The sequence below is a fragment of the Vitis riparia genome, chromosome 14 (assembly GCF_004353265.1).
Source record: "Vitis riparia cultivar Riparia Gloire de Montpellier isolate 1030 chromosome 14, EGFV_Vit.rip_1.0, whole genome shotgun sequence".
NCBI classification, from domain to species: Eukaryota; Viridiplantae; Streptophyta; class Magnoliopsida; order Vitales; family Vitaceae; genus Vitis; species Vitis riparia.
The window spans coordinates 4282999-4298851 of record NC_048444.1 but is presented as its reverse complement, the minus strand read 5'-3'; the positions used below and the strand labels follow the sequence as shown (position 1 = coordinate 4298851).

The following is a 15853-nucleotide window of genomic DNA, read 5'->3' as shown; positions in this document are numbered from 1 at the left end:
CAGAAATGCTGCCATATCTCTCAACAAAACCCATCCAAAAAGCAACCTGCTCCTACAGCTGCCCCCCCTCGACAATATCTCCAGGCAGCCCTCTAAAAAGCACCACCTCCTGCCAAAGGTTCCTCTGCACCAATCAGCACCTACATCCTCTAACAGAAAAAAATACGTGCCTCACTACTGCCAGAATATCCCCATGCAACGTGTCAATCCCTGATTTCTTACCTCTAAGATCACTCCTCTCATGCCACCCTCTCATGCACGTGCTGGCAAAAAATCCAAAAAAAAGGTGGCAAATAAATGCTCCCTAAAATGCCTTTACCTATAGACCAAAACGAGGGTCTACAGGACTTCAAGAAGGTATATGAGGAATTGAATGCACTTATGTCTTTCAGTTCGGATGTTAGAGTACAACAGGCTCAACGGGAACAGATGGTTGTTATGAGTTTCTTATCCGGTCTCCCATCTGAGTTTGAGACTGCAAAATCTCAGATTCTTTCTAGTTCTGACATTGGTTCCCTTCAGGAAGTTTTCAGTAGAGTTCTACGAACTGAGAATGTCTCATCTTCTTAGGACACCAATGTTCTTGTTGCAAAAGGAGGAAATGCAGAAAATGCAAGAAGGGTGAATAACAGGGGCGGAAACAGGGCATTCGAAAATCGTGGCAATGATTCAAGTACTATTGTGTGTTTTTACTACCATGAGGCTGGCCATACCAAGAAAAACTACAGGAAATTGCAAAATCGAAATCGGAGAATTCAAACTGCCAATGTTGCTACATTTGATACTGCTACATTTTCAGACTCCTCAGACAAGATCGTCACAATGACAGTAGAAGAGTTTGCTAAATATTCACAGTATCAAGACGCACTGAAAGCATCTACTCCTGTTAGTGCTCTGGCAGAGTCAGGTAAAACATGTCTTGTCTCCTCCTCAAACAAATGGATAATTGATTCAGGTGCCACAGATCATATGACAGGTAATCATAAAACTTTCTCTACCTTCAGAACACATTCTGCTCCTCCTGTTATTGTTGCTGATGGTTCTACCTATGAGATTAAAGGGTCTGGGACTGTGAAACCAACATCTTCTAGTACGTTATCTTCTGTGTTAAACTTACCAAATTTGGCCTTTAACCTAATCTCTGTCAGTAAACTTACCAAAAATCTGAATTGTAGTCCCATTTTTCCCTGATCATTGTGTGTTTCAGGATCTTATGACGAAACGGACATTTGGTAAAGGACATGTATCTGATGGGCTCTATATTCTTGACGAGTGGGTACCTCGACTAGTTGCGTGTGTCAGTACTGCCTCTCCTGTTGAAGCTCATTGTCGGTTAGGACATCCTTCTCTACCGGTGTTGAAGAAATTATGTCCTCAGTTTGATACTTTACCTTCATTAGATTGTGAGTCGTGTCATTTTGCGAAGCATCATCGTAGTTCTTTAGGCCCAAGGATTAATAAACGGGCTGAGTCTTTGTTTGAGTTAGTACATTCTGATGTTTGGGGTCCGTGTCCTATTACTTCTCAAACTGGGTTTTGATATTTTGTTACCTTTGTGGATGATTTTTCTCGAATGACTTGGATTTATTTTATGAAGAATCGTTCAGAAGTATTTTCCCATTTTTGTGCTTTCTCTACTGAGATTAAAACCCAATATGATGTGTCTATGAAAATATTAAGAAGCGATAATGGAAAAGAATATGTGTCTAACTCATTTCAGAATTACATGAGTCACCATGGGATTCTTCATCAAACATCTTGTGTTGATACTCCTTCTTAAAATGGGGTTGCTGAAAGAAAAAACAGGCATTTACTTGAGACGACTCGTGCACTCATGTTCCAGATGAAGGTTCCGAAATAGTTTTGGGCTGATGCAGTTTCCACAGCTTGCTTTCTGATCAACCGTATGTCCACTGTAGTGCTTAAAGGTGATATTCCGTACAAAGTAATACATCCACAGAAATCACATTTTCCCCTTGAACCAAGAATTTTTGGATGTACATGCTATGTTAGAGATACAAGGCCTTTTGTTACTAAACTTGATCCTAAGGCGTTACAGTGTGTTTTCTTGGGGTACTCAAGACTGCAAAAGGGCTATAGATGTTTCTCGCATGATCTCAATAAGTATCTAGTATCAACGGATGTTATGTTTTCAGAAGACACATCCTTCTTCTCTTCACCCACAAGTTCTGCAAGTGAGGAGGATGAAGAATGACTCGTGTATCAAGTGGTTAATTCAAGACCAACTATTGGGCAATCAAGTGTGGTTGATTCTGATGTGTCTCTTGCTCATTTGGGTCCTGTTGTTAATATTTCTCCTGCTCCAGACAAACCACCCATTGTCCAGGTGTACTCTCGGCGCCCAGTGACAACAGATACATGTCCTGCACCAGCTCCTTCGTCATCTGATCCTTCCAGTGATCTCGACCTTCCTATTACCCTTCGAAAAGGTAAACGACACTGCAAATCTATCTATTCCATTGCTAACTTTGTGTCTTATGATCACCTGTCATCTTCCTCAAGTGTCCTTATAGCCTCTATAGATTCTATTTCAGTACCTAAAACTGTTACAGAGGCCCTGAATCATCCTGGTTGGAAGAATGCAATGCTTGAAGAAATCTGTGCATTGGAGGATAATCATACATGGAAACTTGTTGATTTGCCTCAAGGAAAGAAAGTTGTTGGCTGCAAGTGGGTCTTTGCGGTAAAAGTTAATCCTGATGGCTCTGTGGCACGACTGAAAGCCAGGCTTGTAGCTAGAGGATATGCTCAGACATATGGAGTAGACTATTCTGATACTTTCTCTCCAGTTGCCAAACTCAATTTAGTTCGACTATTTATTTCTATTGCTGCTTCCCAACAATGGATGATACATCAGTTAGACATCAAGAATGTTTTTCTTCATGGTGATCTAGAGGAAGAGGTCTATCTGGAGCAACCTCCTGGGTTTGTTGCTTAGGGGGAGTATGGGAAGGTTTGTTGTCTGAAAAAAGCTCTCTATGGATTGAAGTAGAGTCCCCGTGCTTGGTTTGGAAAATTCAGTAAGGAGATTCAAGCATTTGGCATGAACAAGAGCGAGAAAGATCACTCCGTTTTCTACAAGAAATCAGCTGCTGGTATCATACTTCTTGTGGTCTATGTCGATGATATAGTTATTACAGGAAATGATCATGCAGGAATCTCTGATCTTAAGACATTCATGCATTCCAAGTTTCATACAAAGGACTTGGGTGAACTGAAGTATTTCCTGGGAATAGAAGTATCAAGGAGCAAGAAAGGGATGTTCTTATCACAAAGGAAGTATGTGCTTGATCTACTTAAAGAGACTGGTAAGATAGAAGCAAAGCCATGTACTACCCCGATGGTTCCTAATGTACAACTTATGCCAGATGATGGAGATCCCTTCTACAACCCTGAAAGGTATCGGAGAATGGTTGGGAAGCTGAATTATCTCACCGTGACACGACCAGATATTGCATATGCAGTAAGTGTTGTTAGTCAGTTCACATCTGCGCCTACAATAAAGCATTGGGCGGCTTTAGAGCAGATTTTGTGCTATCTAAAGAAGGCTCCTGGTCTAGGCATACTATATAGTAGTCAGGGACATACTCGCATTGAGTGTTTTTCTGATGCGGATTGGGCAGGTTCTAAGTTTGATAGAAGATCCACTACAGGTTATTATGTGTTCTTTGGCGGGAATCTAGTGGCTTGGAAAAGTAAGAAGTAGAGTGTTGTATCCCGTTCGAGTGCAGAATCTGAGTATAGGGCCATGGCACAGGCTACTTGTGAAATCATATGGATACATCAACTCTTATGTGAAGTGGGAATGAAGTGCACAATGCCAGCAAAGCTTTGGTGTGACAATCAAGTCGCTCTTCATATTGTTGCGAACCCAGTCTATCATGAAAGAACCAAACACATTGAGGTCGATTGTCACTTCATTCGTGAAAAGATTGAGGAAAATCTAGTCTCTAGTGGCTATGTGAAGACTGGAGAGCAACTTGGGGATATTTTTACAAAAGCTTTAAATGGAACTCGAGTTGAGTACTTTTGTAACAAGCTGGGCATGATCAACATCTATGCTTCAGCTTGAGGGGGAGTGTTAGCTGTATATATCTGTACATACCATAATTTGGTTGTTTCCTTAGGGATAATACCTTCCTAATCAGGACTCTCAATTGTATATATATACAAATATTATTCCTCTAATAAAGAACAAGGAATTGAGAAATACCTTGATTCGGTTACATATACAAATAAAATTGTGCAATCCAAAGACACTTCCACTTTCTTCTTAGCAATGATGTTATTATATTGTATCCATAAATTAATTAATTATTGTTTATTAGAGATCGTATTTATTTGGGTTTAGCATGTTACAGTTTATTGTTATACCTTCTTAATAAATAACCTGAACTCGAAACCATTCTTGATTTATAGAATTGTCCTTTTTAAATAAATATTTTTATTTTTATTGTATTCTTTAAGAAATAATAAAATAAGTGACCGTTAAAAATCATAAATCATCAAAATAAACTTTGCATTGAGTCGAAATTTGGTTATCAAATAGGGACGCATGCATGCGAAAAATGGGATCGACAATATGTTCCAAATATGCGTCCGGTTCTCTTCTATTTTGTAGAAAACACCTATATTTGACCCCTGTTTCTAAAACCAGTAGCAAGACCAAAACCACCTACGACCCTGAGTATGTAAGTGGGAGGAAATCTTTAGAGTCTATAAATTTGACTAAAACAATGAGTCCTAGATATCCCACATCGACCATACCAACCATTTCAATGTTATGAGTGATGAGTAATAATGGGTTTGAACCTGACACCTCCCCCACAAGTGGGTTCACCATTGGTGGGAGTTAAACTTTCAGACAGCTTTGATCTTCTAGAAGATCACTCTACTTAGAATGCAGCTGTTGAAATCAAAATCACAACAATGAAGGTGATCGTGATTAAAATACGAAAAAGAAAACTTATTGAAATTGTCTGAAGCGTGTAAGCGTTGTCCTTTTAAGACTAAATTTCTTCCTCAGGTGTAGTAAGGTCAATAACGATGATCTTTCTCTAAGAAACAATAGCCTACCATGTCTTATGATCCGTTTCAACCACGGACAATAATAAAACTATTTAAAAGTTTTTTTTTTTTCATAACCATTGATTCAAAGGTTATTCCTCTAGTTTTTTATTTCAAATTATATTTTAATTTTGAAATATTTTATTGGAAGATATGAAATAATACTTATATTTAGCAAAATTAATCCTAATTTTTATACAAAATTTGATGTGAGATAGGGATTAAAAAATCTTTAAAAGGTATTTTTATCTAAAAGAAATTATATTTTATATTCTCAAGAAAGGAAGGTAATTTTTTTTTTTTCTCTTGTCCACTTCCAATGCTGAGATAGTCAACCTTGCTTCATAAATATCCCAGTGGAATTTAACGACCAATGTGTAACACAAAGGCAGTGTGGAATGGCGAAAGCCCAGCTGACAGCGCCAGTTCCATCAAAAGCGGAAAAAGGACACAAAGTAGGCAGTCTGCTGGTCCAAACGGAGGGAAAAAAGAAAGAAAGGGAAGAAAACAGAGAAAAATGAATCAGCATCAGAAGTTATAATTTCCTGGTTCCTTCCTGCTGTCCGGTTAGCCTAAAAAACGCCAACACACGCTTCTGTATTTCTGTATTTTGTTTGTATCTCCTTTCTGGGGTTGTGAAGAAGTCCAAAACAGCCAGCTAGAGAGGTGTTTGCAAGCAATTGGATTGGCGTACACGGACATTATTGCGGATATTTTCATTAAGCTTTGGCCAAGGTCATCTAATAAGGTTAAATTTGATTAATAATAAAAAAAATTATTTTACAAAATGAGTATATAAAAAAAATGATAAAAATAAAATAAAAAATTATGATGCCAAGTGTGTTGGGCTTTGTGGAGCCTAGTTTTGTTTGATCTGGTTTGACAATCCGACCCGAATAATATTGCATGGCTTTTTAATGGAAGATTTACTGAGGCCTGTTGGGTCGTTTAGCCCATTGTGGAACCACATTTTGTAATTAGGGTTTTTTAGTGTGGTGTGGTTGTCGTGTTATATATAGAGAAAATATTGTAGCCGCTGTCGTTGTACTCTGTATTCTTCCCTGATAATAGTAATATCCCTGCAACTCCGTGGACGTAGGCAAATTGCCGAACCACGTAAATATTGTCTTGTGTGTGTGATTGTTTTTTCTTTGGCATGTGTTTTCTCTATTTTTGTTTCTCACAGGTTAGGAATTCAGTTTAATTCCCTACAACTGGTATCAGAGCCTAGGGTTAGGTTTGAGTGGGAGCAATGGCAGAGGAAGCAGGAAAGGCGTCTGGAATAGAAAAGTTTGATGGCACAGACTTTGCGTATTGGAGGATGCAGATTGAAGATTATCTCTATGGGAGGAAATTGCATCTGCCTCTTTTGAGGACAAAACCTGAGAGTATGAAGGCTGAGGAATGGGCGTGTCTTAACAGACAGGTTCTAGGAGTTATTAGGTTAACTCTGTCTAGGTCTGTTGCACACAATGTTGTAAAGGAGAAGACCACAACAAATCTAATGGAGGCTTTATCCGGTATGTATGAAAAGCTGTCCGCAAACAATAAGGTGCATCTGATGAAGAAATTGTTCAATTTGAAGATGACAGAGAATGCATTAATAGCACAACATCTGAATGAATTTAATACAATCACAAATCAATTGTTGTCTGTAGAAATTGATTTTGATGATGAGATTCGTGCTCTGATCGTCTTGGCTTCTTTGCCAAACGGTTAGGAGGCAATGAGGATGGCAGTAAGCAATTCTACAGGAAAGGAAAAGCTCAAGTACAATGATATACGAGATTTAATTCTGGCTGAGGAAATTCGCCGAAGAGATGCAGGCGAAACCTGAGGATCTGGTTCTGCTTGAGATAAGAGGCAGAGGTAATGACAGAAATTCAAACCAGGGTAGATCAAAATCCAGAAATTCTAATCAAAACAGAAGCAAATCTAGATCAGGCCAACAAGTACAATGCTGGAACTGTGGGAAAACAAGTCACTTTAAAAGGCAATGCAAAAGCCCTAAGAAGAAGAATGAAGATGATTCTGCTAATGTTGTAATAGAAGAGGTACATGATGCATTACTTCTTGCAGTAGACAGTCCACTTGATGATTGGGTTTTGGATTCAGGAGCTTCGTTTCATACCACTCCACACCGAGAAATCATACAGAATTATGTTGCATGTGATTTTGGTAAGGTGTATTTGGCTGATGGTTCAGCCTTGGATGTTGTGGGTCTGGGAGACGTCCGGATATCGTTGCCCAATGGGTCTGTTTGGTTACTGGAGAAGGTTCGACATATTCCTGACCTGAGGAGGAATTTGATTTCTATTGGACAACTTGATGATAAAGGACATGCAATACTATTTGTTGGTGGTACTTGGAAGGTTACAAAGGGAGCTAGGGTATTGGCTCGTGGAAAGAAGACTGGTACTCTGTATATGACCTCATGTCCAAGAGACACAATTGCAGTTGCTGATGCAAGTACTGATACAAGCCTATGGCATCGTAAACTTGGTCACATGAGTGAGAAAGGGATGAAGATGCTGTTGTCAAAAGGAAAACTACCAGAATTGAAGTCCATTGATTTTGACATGTGTGAAAGTTGCATCTTAGGAAAGCAAAAAAAGGTGAGCTTCTTGAAAACTGGTAAGACACCGAAGGCTAAAAAATTGGAACTAGTACACACTAATTTGTGGGGGCCTTCTCCGGTTGCATCCCTTGGTGGTTCAAGGTACTACATCACTTTTATTGATGACTCAAGTAGAAAGGTATGGGTTTATTTTCTGAAAAATAAATATGATGTATTTGAAACTTTTAAGAAGTGGAAGGCCATAGTTGAGACAGAAACAGGTTTGAAAGTAAAATGTTTGAGGTCAGATAATGGAGGAGAGTACATAGATGGAGGGTTCAGTAAGTATTGTGTTGTACAAGGAATTAGGATGGAGAAGACCATTCCTAGGACACCACAGCAAAATGGTGTGGCTGAGCGCATGAACAAAACTCTCAATGAGCGTGCTAGAAGTATGAGGTTGCATGTTGGACTACCAAAAACTTTTTGGGCTAATGCTGTTAGCATTGCAACTTACCTGATAAACCGAGGACCATCAGTTCCCATGGAGTTCAGACTTCCTGAGGAGGTTTGGAACGGTAAAGAGGTGAAGTTTTCACATTTAAAAGTTTTTGGTTGTGTTTCTTATGTTCATATTAATTCTAATGCTCGTAGTAAACTTGATGCAAAATCAAAAATATGTTTTTTCATTGGCTATGGTGATGAGAAATTTGGCTATAGGTTTTGGGATGAACAAAACAGGAAAATCATCAGAAGTAGAAATGTGATATTTAATGAACAGATTATGTACAAGGACTGGTCAACTGTAGTGTCAAATGTTACAAAGATAGATAAAAAGAAATCTGAGTTTGTCAACTTAGATGAATTGACTGAAAGTACTGTCCAAAAAGGGGGTGAAGAAGATAAAGAGAATGTAAATTCACAGGTAGATCTTAGTACACCTGTAGCTGAATTTCGCAGATCTTCTAGGAACATTAGACCTCCGCAGCGTTATTCACCTGTTTTAAATTATCAACTGTTGACTGATGGTGGTGAGTCAGAGTGTTATGATGAAGCCTTGCAAGATGAGAATTCAAGCAAGTGGGATTTAGCCATGAAGGATGAGATGGATTCCTTGTTGGGGAATCAAACATGGGAACTGACTGAATTGCCAATAGGAAAGAAGGCTTTGCACAAAAAGTGGGTATACAGAATAAAAAATGAGCATGATGGTAGCAAACGTTACAAGGCCAGATTAGTTGTTAAAGGGTTCCAGTAGAAGGAGGGCATTGACTACACAGAGATATTTTCTCCAGTTGTGAAGATGTCAACAATCAGACTTATCCTGGGAATGGTGGTTGTAGAAAACTTACATCTTGAGCAGTTAGATGTGAAGACAACATTCCTTCATGGTGACTTAGAGGAAGACCTTTACATGATTCAGCCAAAAGAGTTCATTGTTCAGGGACAAGAGAATGTAAAGGTCTGTTGTCTAGGAGCTTGTTTAAGGTCATACAAGCTATTTCTCAAGAAACCAGCTTTCTGGTCCAATTCCACCAGGTATAGCTTCTTTGACTCTCTTGAATCACTTGAACCTATCCTATAACAACCTGTCAGGTAGAATTCCAACAGGCAACCAGCTGCAAACCCTAGATGACCCATCAATATACAGGGATAACCCTGCACTATGTGGGCATCCAATAACAGCTAAGTGCCTTGGTGATGATGGAACCCCTAACCCTCCCAGTGGAGAAGGTGATGATGATGATGAAGATGGAGTTGAGGTTGAAAAGAAGTGGTTCTACATGAGCATGGGAACAGGATTTGTGGTGGGGTTTTGGGGAGTTTGTGGCACCTTAGTAGTAAAGGAGTCATGGAGACATGCCTATTTTAAGCTTGTCTATGACATCAAAGAGTGGTTGCTTCTGGTTATCCAACTGAATGTAGCCCGTCTCCAAAGGAAACTGAATTTGGGAAGAAGCCAGCATCGTACTTGAACAAGCTTTTTACAAGTTCCTTAAATAAATGAATGCTCCTATGTAGTTTACAACCTTCTGAAATATAAAGTTCTGATTCCAAGTTTATCTAATCAGCTTCTGTCTTTTATATTCTTCTTCATATTTTTCCATCTTTTTTGTCACAAATTCACACAAACACCTATATATATTTATTCACATCTCAAAGACTCGCCAAAAATAAATAAATGAGCTGATAATGTCCAATATTTTTCGGCATTGTTTGTGTGTCCTATCATCTTTTCAACACAACTCTGAGGCAAGAAGATATGATGGAAAATTTACTAGAAAAAAATGTGCAAGTATAGATGGGCACAATTGTTCAAGCTGATCACTCACAATACTGAGCCATGATTTAGACTTTTTTGTGGCTGAAGCATCGTCCTACTCCAGTCTACGTCCTCAATTTTTCAAACAATTTGTTCAAGCCAATCAAAACTCATCATTGCTTCCAACACTGAATGAGTGGAAGCTTTTTTTTATAACGATAAATAGAAATCCACAAGATTACGAAGCACAAAGTAGTATGCAAAATAGTGAACTCAATTTCTTTTGATTAAAATCACATCCAAATGAACTCAATCTGGTCTTCTACCATTTGTTTTGCCCCACACTCTTCTCCTCTATCACTAAGATAGTTGAATGCAAGAGGGACACTGTCCACTACTGACTTGGGGTCAATGCTAAGGGCCACAGCCATAAGATAATTCTCTTTTAAATATTAATTATTCAAACTTATGGTCAACTTTTACATAACTTATCTACTATTTTAGGGCCTAAAATTCCAATATGAATTAAGGAAGGTACCACTAAGGTTTCTTTTCATTGTAATGACATTCCATTTCCTGTCTAGATTATGAGTACCCTTATGGACTAAATTATAGGATATGGAAAAAACTAGGTCTTGCTGCAATTTACGTCTTTGACTTTAAAGGCTTAAAAAGTAGGTCCTATTGGCTTCCATTACAATAAGCACTTTGATGATATTGTTATGGATGTGCTTGTAAAATTTTGATGCTTTTCTCTTTGTTTCCATAACTCATCCACTGATTATCCAAAATGGACCCATTTTAAGGGTATTCTTCAGCTTTTCCCATCTAATGTGAGTGCCCTATATTTGACTAATAATTAGCTTTTTATAACAATTCCTCAGGACATGACCGGAGGGAAAGAATGCTCATCCTAGAAGACTTAGATCTCTCTTATAAAAATCTGGAAATGACACTATTGTCCATGGGTAAATTAAATTGTCTAATTACTATCTCTAACAATTATTTATCCAAAGGAACTCCTTAGTGAAGTGACAAATTCCTTATTGGTATATATTCCATTTTATAAAGACCATTTTATATATAAAATATTTGTTATATTGAATCATTGTAATAATAGGATTCTCTATAGAGGAAGGAAAATCACTACAAATATCTCTTTAAATATTTTAGATTATGAGGGAAGAAGGTTATAAGATAGAGATATGAATTTGTAATAACTATACATGGTAAGTAGAGATGTGAGAAAGAATTGAAGACATTTGATGCCTCGAGGGCTCGAAGTTCAAGGTATAGATACAAAAAATAGGAAAATAGGAGATATTTCAAAGTTCAATAGTATCTATTTTTTTCTCTCTTTTTTTCCCTAAAATATTCACTATGATATAATGCAATTATTATCTTCCATCCATGAATATGAATGTAAGAATGGTAATTGGCTAAACCACATTAATTTTATGATTATTTTTAGATGTGTGCATAAAAGCACACTTTTTCCTTTCAGTTATCTTAAGCTAAACCATTGAGTTATCTATAAGTCACAAACTTTTGACATTTTGTCAATAGTTTACATTTTTTGGACAAACATATTCTTTGTTTTTTAATAGTATAGATTTATTAATTTTTGTACTTAATTTTGCTAAAAAGGTGCAAAAATAAAACTAAAACAAAACAACAAAATAGATGAATTTCAATTGACATATTAAAATACCTTGAATTTTTAAGTTAGTAATTTAACATGCACGATATGACTTTGTCGTATTTCCTTAGTGGAGTCTTTGCCAAAAACGGTAGACATGAGTAGAAAAATTGGAGCTTAATCTAGAAGGTGAATTTCAATTGCTAACTACCAAGATTCATGTCCACTCTTCCAATATAAGGTCGAGTGGGCATTATTATAAATAATGGTGAAGTGGTGACAAGTAGTTGCAAAGTCCTCCAACAAATTGACCTATAAATGGTGCCCTAATTCTCAAAAACCCCAATTTAGATTACCTAGTTTGCGTGTCTTTTTTGTTATGTTTTTCCAATGGGATCACATAAGTTTCGACTTTCCATCTAACCTAACTCAATAACAATGTAAGTGCGGTGAGAAGTGATGAGGGTCAACTACACCATTTTCATAGAAACATCCCCATCATATTGTGTTGGAAAATGATTGGTAGATTGTTAGTGCAATAATTAGGTTGATGATTTTGTTTCAAAAATCATCAATCCGGATATGCTTAATTTCCATTGAGACTTGACTTGTAGCCTCAAGAGGCGCTTGAAGGCTCGGGTAAGTGTATTTGGAAAAAATCATTTTCCTTGAACTATATTTGATTGCCTATAAGTATTAAAGAAAAAAAAATTTTAAATAATTATTTCTTATACTTTATTTTATTATATATATAATTAAAATTAGTAAGAAATTCATGTATTTTTTAATTATTTAATTTTTATATATAAGATTTAATATAAGTAAAATAAGTTTAAAGTTAACTTTAAATATATTTTAATTATTTTTTTTACTTTTCTTTTCCTTTTACTCTTCTTTTTTATTTTCTTTTCCTTATATTTTCTCTTAAATTTTTAAAAACTAAGCATTGCTTAAAACACAGTGGATGACAAATGAAAAGGAAAAGGTTATGTAAGTTGTTAGAACATTAAGTCTTATATTTTGTTTGTTGGAAATTTTGTTCTTATTCATCCTAAGGAAAATTTTTAAATAATGACTTACTCTCCACTAAAGATTCGAGGTTGCAGTTTGCTCAACTAATCGAAAAGTCACAAGTAAATCTAAAAAGATTTGTTTAGTGGCAAGTTAGGTGGTTGAAAGGTTGGAGTGGATCGATATTTTTTTTTTTTTTTTTTTTTGAGATAAAATGCATAATTCATGTTTTGGAAAAACAATGGATGCTCAAACAGTGAAACCAATGCTCAAGCGCTTATACAATGCTCAAGCGGAGATTAAGTGCGCTCAAGCGATCTCCCCAAATTTTTTAGAATATGACTATGGACCTCGCATTTCTGCACATGTGTTTCCACTTGATGGCAAAACTCTCTTTTTTATTTATTTATAAAAAAAATTTATTTATTTAGAAAATAACTTTGAGTTGCCACTTATTTTTGTTTTATTTTTAAAGGGAAAAACAAAATAAGAAATAAAAACCCTAAATATGACTCCTAAAAGAAAAACAGGTATGTGGAAAACCAAATATGGGTTCAGGGGTCAGGTTACTTATTGGAAAGGTACAGTAAAGACCATATCACTCTTCTAAGCCCCTAAAATGGGTCTCTATTAAATATGATAAAGCAGATATGGCAATTAACTAGGAGATCAAGAGATACCAAAATGATATTACACTAGAAGCCAAACATGCATGGAGAATAGTCAAAAGTAGAATGTGTACGTACCTTAGCAACGAGCCATAATGCGCTATCAAGAAATGGGGTTAGTGCACAATAATGGACATAAAATATGTCGCACATGTCACTAAACAGAGTAAGAAATCATTAGATATCACACTTCACTCAAATTTATTTTTAGAGAAAACATCATTGATGTTGGGCCCCACCAAAGCCCAATTTATTTTTACTTGAATCAATTCCATAAATTCCATCACTTGGAATTACAAAATTAAATTCATGCTTATTTGAAAACATTTAAAAAAAAAAAACAAAAAAAAAACAAGAAAGATGTGAAAATTGCTTGTTGGAAAGAAAATAGTAGAAAATTTTATTGAAAAATGGGATTTTTGGTAAGACTAAAAATTCTAAGGATGAAAATTTGAAGAATTAAAATTATCTGAAAAACTAGAATTTGAAAAATTATTTGAAAACTGGAGTTTTTGGAAATTATTTTTTAAAATCAATGATGAAGAAACGCAAGAATGACACGTGTCCACTTGGATTGCATGCCAAAGGTGGCCATGCACAGAGCATTCCCTTCTGGGCCCATTCTGGAGTACTCCTTCTGCTAGAATGTGTTGAGAAATGCTAATATTGACCCTCCAGTCCAGACACTGCACTTTCTCACGGAGGGTGCCACCACCTTGATCTTCATGTTGTAGGGAGCAAAGGCAGTAATTTCCTTGCTCATCATGTCGGCAATTCTTAGGAACATGGTTGAGCCTCCACTGAGCACAATATTTCTGTGTGGGTCCTTCCTAAGCTTCTTGCATTTCCAGCATCATATTTGATCGAATGCAAGAGGGTTGCCCAAATGGACCCCGTTCTAAAAACCCAGGAATATGCGAATCAGATTGTTTGCCTTCAAAGTAGTTGGACCTTGATTTGAAAATATTTCAAATTCCACTGGATTCACATGTCGCTGATGACCTTCAGTACCATGCAGAGGTGCTCTTACCATCATTCCACCAAGTGATCGATTGAACCAGCTAGCAGTGGGCCTAATGGAGACTTTCCAATAAGTTTGCCTTGAGATATTCTTGAGGGCCCAGGATGGAAAAGAAGACCATGATCTTTATTATAATGTCCTTGAGAAACGACATATGGCGGTTCAGAGCTTCTTTGGGTTCCTTACATGCATCAACAAGAACCACTACATAGTCCGCATTAATGGCAGCATTGTGGACATTCTTCATCATCATGGAGTCCAAGGCTCGCACCACCAGACTCATCCTTGGTCTCTCAGAAGCTGGGTAACTCACACATACTGCAGCTCTCATTACCTGAAACAGTTAGTTTCACAACCTAAGAACCCATAACCATTTCTGATCCACAAACCACTTGCATGGATGTGTAGAACATCACTCAGAAATCCACCTCTTTTCTCATTGTTGTGAGCCGAACAGACACTAAACTTGGTGTAGAGAATTCAGTCAGATTCAAAATGTATCGGCAGGATGATGGGTATGGTGGGTATATTGCGTATGGGGTGTGATCAGTGGAGTGACTTGTGGGGAGATGCATACAGGGGTTCATGCATGATGAGAAATAATGGAAGTGGGCTGGTGGGAGACGAACAACAGGATGAGCTAGGTTAAGTAAGCATGGAGGGTGATTGGGGTGGAGCAAACTTAGGGTAAGTGCAAGAAGAACCCAAGAACAGCAGCTTCTTGGTGTCGTGGCGATAAGATGAATCGATCACATTGGCCAAAATTGGGAGATTGGTGGCGATGAAATCTGTAGAGTAGGTTTTGTTGGCGTGGATGCCACTGACCTAAGCAGCAGCGAGGATCACACATAAGGGCTTTCCAGCAGCAAAGAAGGCATCAACATCAGCTTGGCGAGCGAGACTGAACTTGACATCAGCTTGACATCAAAATAGCTTATGTGCAAGGATCAGAATAATTCAGAGCTTGGTAACAAAGGATCACAAGGCATGTTGCAATTGCTGCAGCTACCCCAAATGGGAAAATCACCCATGCTATTTTCAATAGTTTTGCTACTCGTTCACCCTATTTGCAAACTCCTCTTTTAGTAAGTTGCCTCAAGACCCATGTATTGAATACATATATTATTATCCGCGAAAACAACTGCGCAGTTGAAAGTGCGTCAGAAATTTGAACTGTCCCCATCCAGTTGAGACCCAACACTTGCCCCTGACATTTCTATTTTTTAATTCTTCAGGTCTCTCTTGCAAGTATGAATAGCCTCTCGCGCTATCAGACTTTGCTTCTTTCTTCACCAATGCTGTTGGAAAGACTGTGGTAGTTGGTCGTTAGTCTTGAAACTTCGTCGACGGTGAAAGACAGAAACGAAAACGGCATAATTCCTTCATTGCCTACGTCAAAGGTCAATTCCGAAGGGCGTTCTCTCGTTTTCCTCTCCTCTTGTCAAAATTCCCAATGAGTCCACTCAACCACTTCATCCAAACCTGCTGAAAACCTCAATCGGGGCCCAAAAAAAGAGAATTTGAAAAAGCAAATGAAGAGGAAAAGAATAAGTTTATACGTGACACGACCGGAGATGTAACACCTTTTTTATTTCCATAATACAGC

At 37.4% G+C, this 15853-nt stretch overlaps 1 long non-coding RNA gene across 1 annotated transcript; it reads left to right on the top strand.

Annotated features, from left to right (window-relative positions):
• Positions 1–774: 774 nt before the first annotated feature.
• On the top strand, positions 775–1489 carry LOC117931225. The gene is made up of 2 exons (XR_004654006.1): positions 775–976; positions 1208–1489. It is a non-coding gene; the product is annotated as an uncharacterized LOC117931225 (long non-coding RNA).
• Positions 1490–15853: the final 14364 nt, after the last annotated feature.